Here is a 16,675-nt window from a genome sequence, read left to right as displayed (position 1 = left end):
TCCTTTATGGCAGGCGCCTTCAACCCCTTGAAGGAACCTTAGACTGAGCAAACAGTAATCGTTAGCAAACATAGAGTTTTATCTTCACACAGATAACGCTTGCCACGCTGGAAGTGCCTTACATCCTATTGAAGGTGCCTTCAACCCTCAGATAAAATTTTTCAGGAGCTATAAAATGACCCCTAGAGCTAGAAAATTAACAATAACTTCTGTATTAACTTTCCTATTCATTCTTGAGCTATCAACGTGTGTGGCTTCTCTGTCTTCAACGAAGGAGATCTTCTAGTGTTTTTCAATGCCTTGGATTAACAACCACCTAGATTGTAACCAAGTAAAACTCCGGCCTTTAACCTACTCTTTTTAAGTTGTTATTTCTTTTACTATTGTTATTTTTATTGTGCTACTAATTAAATTAAAAGAATGAGAAGAGGTCTATTTTTTTAGACAATTCACTTCTCTCTTGCTGGCCCTGTTGCACCAATAGGTTTGACCATAAGAGAAGACAGAATCCTGACAGATTCATTTTGGGCAAGGAAGAAGAGGTCACCACCATAGCAACTTCTAAAAATTGGGTAAGTGGACTTACTACACAAATTGGAAGAAGAGGTCCTCTTCCTTGCAAACTATCCAAGGACATTAGTGAAAGATTTTGTGATTCTTCAATAGCAACTACCACATGATCAAATTTGCTTGATAGACTTCACAAGATTTTCTCCACCACACTTTGGGTTTCCATGATTTCTCCATTTGATGCCATTTGATTCACATTAAAACCAGTTCGTGTGAAGTACTCTGAAACTTTTTCCTTGTCTAGCTTTCATCTCTAATTTCTCAAAATATATTCGTAGAGACGGTAAGTGTACCTTTTTCACTTGGTCTTGGCTGGAATAAGTTGTTTATAGAAACTCCCATGCTCTTTGAAGACTAGATGCTTTTGAAATACTTTCATAAAATGAAATTTCAAATGCTTGATAAATTTGGAAAAAGAGTTTTTTTATCCTTTTGCTTCTTGCTCTTCTAAATATTTCTTTGTAGTTCGGTTAATTGATCTTCTTCCTCCAGTATTACTTTTTCAATAATACTCCATAAGTCTTGTGATTCAAGACATAACCTCATGAGAGTGCTCCAAAAATCAAAATTTTCACCATTGAATCAAGGTAAGGAATTTATGGAAAAGAGAAAATTATGAAGCAAATAAGATTTATTTGTATTGGACTTCTTGTTGCTACAACACATTGTTACATACTTAACACTTCATCCATATTTATACATTTTTTGATAACATGAAAATCAACAAGACATTAACCACATTAAAATCATTAACTAATAAGATTCATGAATCCATGAAAAGGTACCATGAATCCATAAAGAGGTACTTAGCTTGAGATGAAATTGAACTTTGCTTCTTGTAGAAGTAGAAGAGACATTTGAAATCAATTTGTAATTTGATTCTTAAATTTAGTTTAACCCAACAATTATTAGGGAATCTCTTATAAATCCGAGAACAGGGAACTGAAGCACTTTCAATCTGGTGTATATATATCTTTTATCATACTTGCATATTAGGAGGTGATGGAGAAGTAGTCTTGGATGATAACTCGAACTGCAATAGGGATTCGGACTGTGTGATTCCCACCGTCCGTCCATGTTAAGCTTCCAAAAGTGAAGTCTCCTTGCACTGCTCGAAGAGCCTTGAATGTTAACACAAAGGTTTGTGTATTCTTAGAGGCATTGAACTCCAAGATGGAAGGTTCCACAATCGTATCAACGCCCGGGGGAGACTGCACTACTGCTCGATAGACAGAATTCGTATCGCCCACATTGGTGACAGTCCTATTTACTGTCACGGAAGTTTTGAGATCGGAAATGGAGACCGACGGCAGATTCAAGTGGTACAGACGACTATCCACTAGGCCACAACTCGATACATCATTAGTGCAGTTGAAGAACTTGAAGTAATCATTTGGATCAACATCGTAAACTAGTCCAGGATCGACAGCTTTGTTGGGATCAACATGACCGCCACCGTAGTCGAAAGGATCAGCAAGTTTTCGAGGAATTCCGTCAGCTTCAATAGGAAAGCCATATGCATCCGTAGTGTAAGCTTCAAACATTGCAAAATTATATGTTTATTAGTGTCAACAATTAAGTTTGATCATAAATTTACTTAATTTACCGGTTGTTACAAGAGCAGACTTAATGGCAGCAGGTGACCATTTTGGATGGATGTTTTTGAGAAGAGCAACAATTCCAGAAACATGAGGACAAGACATGGAAGTTCCAGAATCGAAAGCGTAGCTGTCGAACATAGCGGCTAAGATATTCACTCCTGGGGCTGTGATATCCGGCTGCAGAAATGATAGAGTTTAGGTGTTTAACCATAATCATAATAATATATCGTAAATCATTCATGACCATATCTGAGTTTCGAAAACAATGGTCATGAGTAGATTTAGGTAGAATTATTCATCTTGAACTCAAGGACATACCTTTATCAGATCTGGGAATCGTAAACTTGGTCCTCTTGAGGAGAAAGCTGCAACCCTAGTTGACATCACTCTACTACCAACGATATTGTATGCCGGCCTCACCTTGGCAACCGGAGATGCATCACTGTCAAATCCTAACTTCTTGTTAGAAATACATATAGAAACTTTCGTCGTATTGTAACCAACGTTGGAGGTGTTTATAGTTAATTATTGAAGGCGAGAGTAGTTGGGATGACCCCACTATTAGTTGTATCAGTAAATTTGCATGCAATCCCTACTCATAAATTCAATTTTACATGCAGTCTCCATTGATCAAAATTTTTATTTCCACTCTCTAGTCAAAAATAATAGACACTAATTTATCTAATTGTCTCTGATATTTTCAGGTATAAAAAGTCTAAAAATAAATATAATTTTTCTTAAATTCAGTACATTAAACTAGAATTCAGTATATTTTCTATCAAATTGAGCATGGCTCTTTTTCCACTTTAATTAAATAAAAAATATACTAGATTTTCTTTAAATGATAATCAATTAGATAGAAAATATACTAGATTTTCTTTGAATTGTGCTGAATTTAGAAGGAATTATATTAAGTAGGAAAAAAGTCATGTTCAATTTAATAGAAAATATACTGAAATCTAATTTAAAGTGTCGAATTTAAGAGGAATTATACTTATTTTTAGATTTTTTATACCAAAAAAATATGAGGGGTCAATTTTGATAGAAATATACTAGATTCTTATTTAAAATGTTGAATTTTGATAGAAATATATTAGATTCTAATTTAAAGTATTGAATTTAAGAGCAATTATACTCATTTTTAGACTTTTTGTATCTAAAAAATCTGAAAGACAATTAGGTAATAATATTTGCATGAGGAAGTTGAAGCAAATGAAACTTTACATACAGGGAGTAAGAACAAAGTTTTTTAGACATAGGGACTGCATGCAAAATTAAAGTTGTGATTAAGGATTTTTCTCTAATTTACCGTTATGTGTTTTTTTATAAATGAAGAAAAGTATACAAACCTCGTGGCATAGGTGTTTATTTGCCAAAGAACATCATTGTCTACCAAGATGCAGAGGAAGTTCCGAAAATCTTGTAAAAGACCCAGTGGGGATCGAGCAAATATAACCCCCTTTGCATTTGCCTGTCGTAAGCTATCCACTACTCGGAGAAAGTTTTGAATTGCAACAACAGCACTAGAAGCAATAGCTCCAGGAGCATTTATTGAATCAAAACATACCACTATTTTCCCTTCCATATTTGTGGAATTTAGACTGTCCGTAAAGCAACTGCATCATATATATTACATTCTCAGATCATGTCAGTGTACTATTGTTTGTCACAATGAAAAAACTAATTTAATCAGAATGCGCTAGCCAAGAGATTACCTTGGAATAAAGAATAACTCTCTGAATCCTTCATCTTCTAATCCATAGTACAAGGACTGACCCTGCATTAATATTCAAGAGACATTTGTGTGTGCACAAAACTCAAACAATCAAACATACATCATATATAGTTTAATTAATTTGATTGTTTCCTAGGGTAACTTCAGTAGGAAAGGAGCGGTCAATCGTGCTAGCTGCGACTGTGATCAGCCATGGAAGATCATTGCTAAGTGATTGAGGAAGAGGCCCATCATTGCCCGTCGAGAAGACCACTGTAATCCCCCTTGCCACCGCATGTAGTGTGGCGACGTAAAATGTACCAACTATAGAAAGTGACAGTACATCCACCCCATCGTGTATGGCATCATCTACCGCCTTAAGCACAGCGGCATCAGGACAACGAATACTGTCTCCCCAGCACGCCTTGTAAATGGCCAAACGAGCACCAGGAGCCCCACCTCGCACTGTGCCATTGCCAAGGCCATGAAAGCTCACATTTCTCACAAGTGAGCCTGCCGCAGTGGAAGCCGTGTGTGTGCCATGACCTTGGTAGTCTCGTGGTGATTGGTAGTCTACACTGAGATCAACATCTTCGACTCCTCCAGTGTACCATCTTGCGCCAATGATCTTGCGATTGCAATGGCTGATAGTGAAGTTTTGGCCTTCTTGACATGTCCCGTTCCATCGAGACGGTATCGGTCCATAACCATCATCATCAAAACTCCTAGATTCAGGCCAAATGCCTATACATACATACACATAAATCAAGTAGTGAGATCAAATAACCACAAGATTAATTAATGACAATGATATAAAGTTCATATAATAATTTGCCTGAGTCAACTACTCCAATTATGACATCTTCACCAAAGTTGGCTCTTTGAAGAAGTCCCAAGGGTTCATTGCCTAAACCAACCCCAAGGTAGTCCCAACTCCGTGTGGTGAGTAATGGCGTACTACCGCTTGGTTTTATACTTATCACTTCCGGCAATTCTATATCAAATATCAACTTGCGTTAGTCTAAGAAATCATTTCTAGTATTTAATCATGTTATAAAAAGATTATACTAGAACTTAACAAACACCTAATTAAAAATTGGAGCTTAATTCAACTGATAGAATTTTTGGCATAAATAATGAAAATTATCACTAAGTTGCAAAGATATATATATCGCTTCAGATCCAATTGAGCATATATTTTTAACAATCTTTTAGTAGTTGCAATACAACACAAGTGATGTTAGCCTTCTTTATTAGGTAATTACCTCTGATTCGATCAGCTTGGTATTCGGTAAGCATGGCTGCAAACCCTGAGAAGCCATGTTTGTAGCTATAAACAATCGAACTCAGAGCTTCTTCCTTGCTGAAATTTAAGTCAATTAACTTACATTAGCTAAAAATTTGATCATCAAGAATTAAAAATAAAATAAAATATATTACATGTACCTGCCGAGAATGGAAGATAACATGTCATGGTGGGATGCAGTTACATGATTTGGATCATCATGTTTCCTCTCTCCAAGATACACAATATAAAGCTTAAAAAAATATAAATAAAAATTTATATTTATGATCGAGTTTATGGGCTAACAAGGAGCATTAAAGTGTGATTAAAATAATTAAATGGTTACCTTGCTTGAAGGTTGGCCTTGGATATGTTGAAAGGAGCTGAGAGCCAGGAGGAAGCAGAGAAAGGAAGGAAGAGGTTTTGAATACATTTTGATTTAATTGATTGGTTGAGTTGGAGAAGGGGCTGTGATATATATAATACTCCATTTATATAATACCCGATTTCTTTTGATATTTTCTATTAGCAAAACTTAGTACATTATTAGCTTGATTATGTCAATGGACTAATCTTATGATGGAAGTTATAGAACTCTATAAGAATTGGCCTTTGACAACTAGTCCAAGTAGAATAGTTTCGTATGATTATTTCAGAGCAAAGAAAAAAACAAATATTTTTCAACACGTTTCCCTTGACAACTACCTTGTTACATTTTTAATTTGCTTGCTTTGATTATGTCAATGGACTAATCTTATGATAGAAGTTATAGAACTCTATAAGAATTGGCCTTTGACAACTAGTCCAAGTAGAATAGTTTCGTATGATTATTTCAGAGCAAAGAAAAAAACAAATATTTTTCAACACGTTTCCCTTGACAACTACCTTGTTACATTTTTAATTTGCTTGCTTTGATTATGTCAATGGACTAATTCTATTATAGAAGTTATAGAACTGTCTCTCTCTAAGAATTGATTTTTAACCACCCCTAGTAGAAAAGTAGTATATGATCAATTCCAACCGTGGTTAATTTGGATGCAATGAAAAAAAAACAATTGTTTTCCATAAATTTTCTTGAAGAGATGGGCCTTGGCAACCGTTGGAGACGTATAAGGATGGGCTTGGTATCCATTTGAACAGTTGAAAAGATGACCTGGGCCATTGGAAAAGTCGATGCACGCACTGTTATTGCTGATGTAGGCATAAGAGCGTTCGGACGATCTAGTGATTAGTGTATAAAGTATTATCATCAGAAAATTTAGGGTTTGAATTTCGATAAAGTTGAGATAAATGTCTCCTTTATGTGCTAGTCATTATTCCAAAGGTAAGTAGTCGTCCGTAATTTACCTCCTCTGTGTTGGTCCTAGGACGAATTGATGGAGACACTGGGGCAAACGTATTCATCTTTCGCCATCATGATGCAGGCGTAAGATGCAAAAGGTGGAACCGCCACCTTAGTGACCCCCGGGTCTGGCCCCACAGATGTCCAGAGGCGGTAAATCATGGTTAAGTTGGGCGGGCCGGGAGGGGTGACTGGGGGTCGAGTGGAATTTAAGCACAGCAGACTGAGGTTTTACGTCCGTGTGCAGCTGGCGACCCTCGACGCTACGGCCTTTGATGCAAGCGTCCAGGCACCCTACTAGCTGATCCAGCCCGTGGGAACAAAATTATATGGGTAAATTTTTTATAGTGACCGATACCACCGTCGAAACGGCCCCTTATCAGAAACCTCCGAAGGGATTTTTGGATGAACAATATCACTTAATTGATAAAAGCTTGTACAAGGGTACTCGAACCTAACACCTCAGTCAAAAAAGTACAACGTCATAATCAGAATACTCCTGGTTCGATTGTAAGAGCTCAGAGTGTGCCTTGCTACAGCGCACGCCTCGTTGCCGACGTCCCATAACTGTAATTTGCATCAAGCCACTCGTCCTCCAACAAGGTACTGGCGTAGTTGAATCTTCAAACGGCTATCAAACTCGACACTATAGTATTTGAGATTCTCGGATATGCATGGAAGTCTAGCAGCAACCGATGCCGAAACAGGAGCCGTTGATGATGCTCTGTTCGTTTGGGCACTATCACACAAAGAATTCTAATTGATTGATATATTAAAAAAAAAATTAATTGATTGACACAACCAATTTAATTAAATATGTTTTTTATATAATTAATTTATATCAAATTAAGCCTTCTTTTCCTTATTTTATGTAATCAATTGTAAAGATTATAAGTAAATTTCATAGTTGAGAAGATTATATATATTCTTATAATTGACTATTGATGAGATATACAGAATTAATAAAACTTTCCTCCCACATATTTTCATATTTTTCATGGTATTAGAGCAATAAATGTTTTGGAGACGATATACTTCCGCTACAACAATGGGAGAAGAAAGCTCTAAGAAGGAGAAGGGAGTCAACCAATCGAATTCTCTCGCTTTGCATCATTCCAATCACCCTGATCTGGTTCTCGTCTCCAAACTACTAGAAGGAAATAATTATGAGCAATGGATCCATGTGATGCACATAGTTCTAAGCGTGAAGAATAAAATTGATTTCATCAACAGGACAATCAAGAGACCGAAAGAAGACCATAACACAGTTCAAACATAGGAGCGCTGCAATCACATGATACTTTCATGGATTCTTAATTCTGTTGATTCTAACATTACAAGTAGTGTTATCTATATAGAATCCGCAATAGATATATGGAATGATTTACAAGATAGATTCTCACAAGGGAGCGATACTCGAATTTTTGAAATCCATCAAGAAATTGTAGAACTTCAATAAGGACACCAATCTGTGTCAATCTACTACATCAAGATGAAAGCTCTTTGGGATGAACTATCCTTGTACCATAATCCAATCACTTATATAATGAGATAAATTTGAGTGTTGGTCTGATCTTAATGATCTTATTTTCACTTTGTTTAAGCTTGAATGGTAGATAACTCTGAACTAGTCATGATTCATCCAATTTATTTAGCACTTGGATTTCCATGGTGATTTCTTAGACCATATCTTGGTTACATGATTATGCACATATTATGTAACCTTGTTTGGAAAAATCAAAATATCCTTACGTTTGTTAGTGCTACATCTAAAGCACAAAAAAATGATAAATTCAAGTGTTGCACAATGCAGTTACTTTAAAAAATATATAGAAATAAGGGATATAAAAAATAATTTCACAAGTGAAAACTAGCAAATTATCCCTTTGAGACCAAGTTAGGCTGCTGGGGAAATAAATGTAATGTTTCTCTTGATATCGAGCATACCTTTGAGACCTTGGATAGACTAAGAAATATGAACCAAGTGTGTGGCAGGTCTATCACTGGGAACACAAGGAATTCATTTAGATGACGACTTTGTTGGTTGCTACTCGGAAAACTTAATGGTTCCACTGTACAAAAATTTTGTACAAAAGTCTGATCCTTTTCCTAGCTACCATGTGTTCTTTTAAATTAAACTCGGACCGCCTGCGGAACTTAACACGTTTGATCCTAAGTTTAATTTATTTGTTCTTTTAGGTTTAGAGTTGGATCTCCTGCGGAACTTAACACGTTAGATCCAAATCACCTAGGTTATTAATTTCATTAAATATTAATTTCCAAAATTGGCTTCTCGGACTGCATGGCGAGGCACATGACCTTCTTGGATATGGGAACAACCACCACCGCCTAGACAAAGCCTTTTAAGGAAAGCTAATATTTAATTTCCTTAAATAACTTTAGGTCAACCAAAAGGAACAATCAAATCACAAGGAAAAGAAAAATAAAAGAACACAACATCGAAAACTAATTCGAAATACTAGAATCGCATGCCTCTTGTATTTGGTATTTTTACAAAGAAATAAAACTAGTATGATGCGGAAATTAAATACTAGTATACCTTTTCTTTTGCAAACAAAAAACCTCTAGGTCTTCTACCGTATTCCTCTAATCCCAGACGTTGTGTGGGCAACGATCTTCCGAGACGAGAACCACCAAAGCACCTTCTTCTTCCTTCCTTCAAGTTTCGGCCAAGCATATCTTCTAAAGGATGAAGAATTTTTTCCACCAACCAAGCTCCAAGGGATGCAAGCTTTCTCTCCTTCTTCCTCAAGCTAGATCCGGCCACCTCCTTAAAGCTCCAAGAGATAAAGGATTTCGGCCACACAAGAGGAAGAGAGAAAAGGAGAAGGGTCGGCCACACCAAGGAAGAAAAGAGGGAGAAAATAGAATAGAGTCGTTCACCATGAAGCCTCCTCTACCCTTTTTTTATAATCTTTGGTCTTGGCAAATAAGGAAAATTTAATAAAAACTTCCTTAATTCTTTTGCCATTGAAAAAGAAAATTTATTTAATTAAAAACAATTTTCTTCTCATCAATTCATATGGTCGGCCACCACAAGCTATAAACAAGGAGAGTTTTAATTAATTAAAACTTCCTAATTTGTCTCCAGAAATTGATAAAATTTCTCGAATAAGTTAATCCCTTCATTGTTAGTAAAAAGGAAATTTTATAAATTAAAATCTTTCTTTTAAACATGTGGATAAAAAGAAAGTTATCTCTAAAAATTAAAATCTCTTTTAATCTACAAATAAGGAAAGATATTAGATCTTTTCTTAATCTCTTGTAGAAACTTATAAAAGAGAATATTTAATTTTAACACTCTCTTTTAAATCATGAACATGGTTAAAAAGGAAAGTTTTCTTAAAATTTAAAATCCACCTTTTAATCATCAAATAAGGAAAGATTTTAAATTTTAAACTCTCTTTTAAACATGTAGATGATTTACAAATAAGGAACGTTTTTACCAAAAATTAAAACTATCCTTTTAATCTACAAATAAGGAAAGAGATTAATCTCTTCTCTTAATCTTTTGTAGAAAGCTATAAAAGGAAATTTTTAATTTTTTTAAACTCTCTTTTAAAACCATGATATCCACATAAGAAATAATTTTAATAAAAAACTTTTTTAATATTCTAGTGGTCGGCCACCTAAGCTTGGGACCCAAGCTTTGGCCGGCCACCAACTTGGCTCATCCACTTGGTCTTGGCCGGCCCTAGCTTGGAACGGCTTGGGTTCCAAGCTAGCTTGGCCGACCCCATTGGATGGGTAAGAAGGTGGGTATGTGGTGGGTATAAATCTCTATATACAAGAGGCTACGATAGGGACCGAGAGGAGGAATTGGTTTTGGTCTCCCGATGAAATTAAGCATCCCGTGTTCGCCCCGAACACACAACTTAATTTCATCAATAATAATTCATTCCACTAAAGAACTATTATTGAACTACCGCACCAATCCAAAATTACATTTTGGGCTCCTTCTTATTATGAGTGTGTTAGTCTCCCTGTGTTTAAGATAACAAATATCCACTAATTAAGTAAGTTACTGAAAACTCGCTTAATTAATATCTAGCTCCAAGAGTAGTACCACTCAACTTCATCGTCATGTCGGACTAAGTCCACCTGCAGGGTTTAACATGACAATCCTTATGAGCTCCTCTTGGGGACATTCTCAACCTAGATTACTAGGACACAGTTTTCTTCTATAATCAACAACACACACTATAAGTGATATCATTTCCCAACTTATCGGGCTTATTGATTTATCGAACTAAATCTCACCCATTGATAAATTAAAGAAATAAATATCAAATATATGTGCTTGTTATTATATTAGAATTAAGAGCACACACTTCCATAATAACTGAGGTCTTTGTTCTTTAATAAAGTCAGTATAAAAGAAACGACCTCTAATGGTCCTACTCAATACACTCTAAGTGTACTAGTGTAATTATATAGTTAAGATAAACTAATACCTAATTACACTACGACCTTCCAATGGTTTGTTCCTTTCCATCTTGGTCGTGAGCTGCTGTTTATAATTTATAAGGTACTGATAACATGATCCTCTGTGTGTGACACCACACGCTATGTTATCTACAATATAAATTAATTGAACAACTACATTTATCATAAATGTAGACATTTGACCAATGTGATTCTTATTTCTAGATAAATATTTATACCAAAAGCTTAGGCTTTTAGTATACATCCTAACAATCTCCCACTTATACTAAAAGACTAAGCTGTCATATCTGCTGCCATACATCTAATTCCCAACCCTTCAACATGCCCATCAAAAGCTCTTGCCTTAAGGGCCTTAGTGAAAAGATCTATAGGTCATCATCTGATGCAATCTAGGCGGCAACAACTTCTCCTCGTTTATACGATTTCTCGTATTGGGTGGTACTTGCGCTCTATTGTGTTTTACTTGCCTTATGGACTCATGGTTTCTTCGAGTTTGCAACTGTACCACTATTATTACAATAAATTGTAATAATCTTTGGATAAACTAGAAATCATATCTAAGTTCATCTTGAGGTTATTGAGTCATTCAACTTCTATCACTGCCTTAGAGGCTGCCACTTACTTAACTTCTATGGTGGAGTCCGAAAAAGTACCTATGCTTATCACTCTTCCATAGTTATGACTTCACCTCCTAAAGTAAACACAAAACCCCGAGGTCGACTTACTATTGTCCCTATCCGATTGGAGGTCAAAATCCGTGCAACCCACAGGGACTAAATTATCTGCCTTGTAAGCTAGCATATAATCTCCAGTGCCTCTAAGGTACTTTAATATATGTTTTACCGCAGTCCAATGTCCTTGTCCAGGGTTACTTAGATATCTGCTAACTATGCCCTTGACAAAACAGATTTCTGATCTCGTGCATAGCATACATTAGGCTTCTGACAGCCGAAGCTTAAGGAACTGCCTTCATTTCCTCTATCTACTTTGATGTCTTCGGAGACATCTCTTTAGATAAAGCTACTCTATGCCTAAAAGGTAAGAAACCTTTTCTTGGAGTTTTGCATGCTTAAAACGAGCAAGGATTTTTTCGATATATGAAGCTTGGGATAAGTAAAATATTCTTTTCTTGCGATCCCTTATTACTTTGATCCCAAGAATATATACATTCTCCCAAGTTCTTCATATCGAATTGTTTGGACAACCATACCCTTACTTCTGACAACACTTTGATATTGTTTCCAACTACCAAAAATGTTATTTACGTATAGTATAAGAAATACCACCACGTTTCCATCACACTTTTTGTATACACAAGACTTATCCGGTTACTAAATAAATCCATAAGTCTGGATTATTTTGATAAACCGGATATTCCAAGACCTTGAAGCTTTGCCTCAGTCCATAGACTGATTGAGCTTGCACACAAGATGCTCTTTGCCCTTTGCAATGAACTCTTCTGGTTACTTTATATGGATGCTTTCTTCAAGACTTCCATTAAGGAATGTTGTCTTGACATCCACTTGCCAAATAGATAAAAGAATCCAGATAGACTTAAGCATGACTACCAGTGAAAAAGTTTCCTTTTTCATCAAGCCTTGCTTTGAAAGTTTCCACCTTCTTGTCTATCCATCTTTTCCTATTGTAGACCTATTTTTACCCAATGGCTTTTACACCATCTGGTGGTTCTACAAGCTTCCAGATTTTATTAGAATACATATATTCTAATTCTGTATTCATTGCTCTTTGCCAAGATGCTGCATCTTTATCTTGGAGTGCTTCATCATATGTCCGGGATCAGACTCATGTTCATTTGGGATCAAGTCCAAAAACTCTCCCAAAACATGAATCTTTTAGGTTTGCTTGACAACCCTCCCACTACGATGAGCCACTGTCTGTGTATCATTTATGATACGTGTTACAGTTTCTTGTGATATTTTATCTTGTACAGTTGGTACTATAGATTAGACATGTCCTTTATAATTTCTTTAAGAACAAATTTACTTATGGGCTTGTGGTTTATTACATAGTCCTTTTCTAAAAATCGGTCATTGATGCTAACAATGACCTTCTGATTTTTAAGACTATAAACCTACTTTCGTTTCTTTAGGATAACCCACAACAAGTGAATTCCTGTCCAACTTTATCAGTGTCTCTCATGTGCTAGACCACCCAAATCTGAATATGCTTCAAACTAAATTTACGCCCAATCTGCAATTCTATGGGAGTAGAGAGTTCTGACTTAGAAGGTACTATGTTCACTTCCGTTTCCAGTGTATATCCTTAAAACAAATTTGGTAATAACTCATCATCGATCTAATTATTCCATAAGAGCCTTATACCTTCTTTCTACTACACCATTCTGTTGGGGTGTACCAGGTGCAGTTAGTTGGGATTGAATCCCTACTTTTGATAAGTAACTCCTAAATTGTCCCAAGAGGTACTTGCCACTACGATCTCACCATAGTGACTTGATACTTTTACTTTAACTTTTCTCCGCATCAGCCTTGTACTCTTTGAACTAATCAAAGCACTTAATCTTGCGGCACATTAAGTAAATGTATTTGTATCTTGAATAGTTGTCTACAAAATAGACGAAATATTCGATACTACCTCTTGTCTGGATAGTCATAGGATCACACAAATTAGAATGAACCAATTCCAACATATCTTTGGCTCCATACCCCTTAGAATTAAAAGCTTCTTGGTTATTTTTCCTTTCAAGTAAGACTCGCAGGTTGGAAAGATTTCCACTACTAATGAACCTAAAAGTTCATCAGCTACCAATGAATCCTACTCAAGTTAATATAACCTAGCCTTAGATGCCAAAGATATAAATGGTTCATTTCCGAAGGTTGCTTTCTCTTAAAGTTAGAAGATGTGTTACTAATTTCCATTTGTTGCATCGTGGGAGTTATTGGATTTATAAATTGCCAACCAACGTACCAGAATAGATAACTTTCCTATTTTTCTTGACAACAACTTTGTTATCAAAATAGACACAATATCTATTCTTTAATAGTTTAGAAACTGAAAACAAGTTCTTTCTAAACTTAGTACGTAAAGACAATTTCTAAAATCCATATTTTATTCCTATCAGAGGATAAGCATCTCCCACTGCAATAGCTACCACTTTTTGCAGTAGTGCCCATGTAGACGGTGATTTACCTTTCATATAGTTATCGGGTTTCCTGGAACCCCTGCAATGAATTGCAGACATGATCAGTGGCTCCTGTATCTACACACCAGGTACCGGTAGATAATACCACTAAACATGTATGAATAAAATACACTTATCTTGTTCTTAATTCTAAGAAGACAGTCTACCTTAATGTCCAAGTCATATTTCCAATCATTACAATTAGGACTACTAAGTCTTTTCTATAGTATAACAACTAGGGGATTGACAAACATTTTAAATCCTAAGAGCCACAAAAATATTTGGTCAAGATCAACTCCTTAAAATTCCCATGAATTTTGTATGTCACGATAGTGTGGACGTATACAAAATCAAAGAGGAGATTTTATCCATTAATTTTATTATCTCATCAACTTTACTTTATGATGAATAAAATTAATAGTTGATCTGTCTTTGATCAAATATTTGGTCAAAACTTTTGAATTTAAAATAACATTGATTCCTCAAACAATATTATTTAAATTCACCAACACCTCAAACACCGTGAATTTTGCATGCCACGATACTGTGGACGTATACAAAAATAAACATTTGTAAGAGGAGGGGTTTACCCATTAATTATCTTGTCAATAAATCTTTATGACAAATAAAATTACCGCAAACACCGTGAATTTTGTATACCACGATAGTGTGGACGTATACAAAATCAAACATTTGTAAGAGGGGTTTTTAATTTTATTATCTTGTAACCTAGTTTTTTGACAAATTAATAGTTGGTTTTCTTTGGTCACACAAATAATAGCAGTGACTCCGATGGGGAGGATACTATTAGACGTGCCTAAGTGTATAATATTACTTGACACTAAGTCCGTTAATAAGATTGTGCCCCTTCCGATGGGGAAGATCGCACGCTCTTAATTAACTTCCTATAGTCATCCAAAATGGAAGTTTAATCTAGTGATCCGCAAACAAGCTCATCCGATATGGAGGAAGGCACTCAGAGCCAACGCGCAAGCTTGTTGCATCACTTGTAAACCAGTAATGGAGACCGTGGAATTTATTTAAAATAAATCCCTCTCCCACTTAGTTATTTAAAGTGAGGAATTTTGACTATGCTAGCCTACTTAACATGCATACTAACAAGCGCACACAGCACAACATAAAAAGCAATAAATAGAAAAACTAATTTTCAACTATTATGGCTTTTATCTATTGTTGTCCTCCGTGTGTCGCCAACCCTAGCTGCTGCCATCTTTGGCCACCGCCACCGGGTCTAGTTGTCGCATCCATCTTGCTCCTTGTTCCGCTGCGCCTCTGATCCTCAAAAGGTTCCACGCCTTGCAAGATTCGATCCGCAACATAAATAGAATTTTACATTTTTCGATCCTATATTCCTCAAAGGAATGTACATGTATCTAGATCAAAAAATAAAATCCTAATAAAACTAAATACAGCTCCTGCTGTATTTTATAATACAATCATGCACACACAATAAATGTCCTTGACATGTCCAAGGGTCCAATCACACACACAATATCTATAAGTCATAATAGTTGGATCCTGCATCAACAAAGTTAGCACATCCTACTATTATCCTTCCTAAATTATGTATGACATGTGCATAATTAAACTAATACCAAATACACAGAGGCAAAACCTGGCTCTGATACCAATTGCTGGTTGCTACTCGGAAAACCTAATGGTTCCACTGTACAAAAATTTTGTACAAAGGTCTGAACCTTTTCCTAGCTACCATGTGTTCTTTTAAATTAAACTCAGATCGCCTGCAGAACTTAACACGTTTGATCATAAGTTTAATTTATTTGTTCTTTTAGGTTTAGAGTTGGATCTCCTGTGGAACTTAACACGTTCGATCCAAATCACTTAATTTATTAATTCCATTAAATATTAATTTCCAAAATTGACTTCCAGGACTGCATGGCGAGGCGCATACCTTCTTGGATATGGGAACAACCACCACCGCCTAGACAAAGCCTTTTAAGGAAAGCTAATATTTAATTTCCTTAAATAACTTTAGGTCAACCAAAAGGAACAATCAAATCACAAGGAAAAGAAAAATAAAAGAACACAACATCGAAAACTAATTCGAAATACTAGAATCGCATACCTCTTGTATTTGGTATTTTTACAAAGAAATAAAACTAGTATGATGCGGAAATTAAATACTAGTATACCTTTTCTTTTGCAAACAAAAAACCTCTAGGTCTTCTACCGTATTCCTCTTCTAATCCCGAACGATGTGTGGACAACGATCTTCAGAGACGAGAACCACCAAAGCACCTTCTTCTTCCTTCCTTCAAGTTTCGGCCAAGCATATCTTCTAAAGGATGAAGAATTTTTTTCACCAACCAAGCTCCAAAGGATGCAAGCTTTCTCTCCTTCTTCCTCAAGCTAGATCCGGCCACCTCCTCAAAGCTCCAAGAGATAAAGGATTTCGGCCACACAAGAGGAAGAGAGAAAAGGAGAAGGGTCGTCCACACCAAGGAAGAAAAGAGGGAGAAAATAGAATAGAGTCGTTCACCATGAAGCCTCCTCT

At 35.9% G+C, this 16,675-nt stretch overlaps 1 pseudogene; it reads right to left on the bottom strand.

Moving 5' to 3' along the window:
• Window positions 1-1,275: 1,275 nt before the first annotated feature.
• Window positions 1,276-5,628, bottom strand: LOC122031695 (annotated as a pseudogene).
• Window positions 5,629-16,675: the final 11,047 nt, after the last annotated feature.

Source organism: Zingiber officinale, chromosome 11A (assembly GCF_018446385.1).
Source record: "Zingiber officinale cultivar Zhangliang chromosome 11A, Zo_v1.1, whole genome shotgun sequence".
In the NCBI taxonomy this organism is placed as follows: domain Eukaryota; kingdom Viridiplantae; phylum Streptophyta; class Magnoliopsida; order Zingiberales; family Zingiberaceae; genus Zingiber; species Zingiber officinale.
Note: the sequence above shows the minus strand (reverse complement) of the source record. Positions and strands in the feature narration are given on the sequence as shown.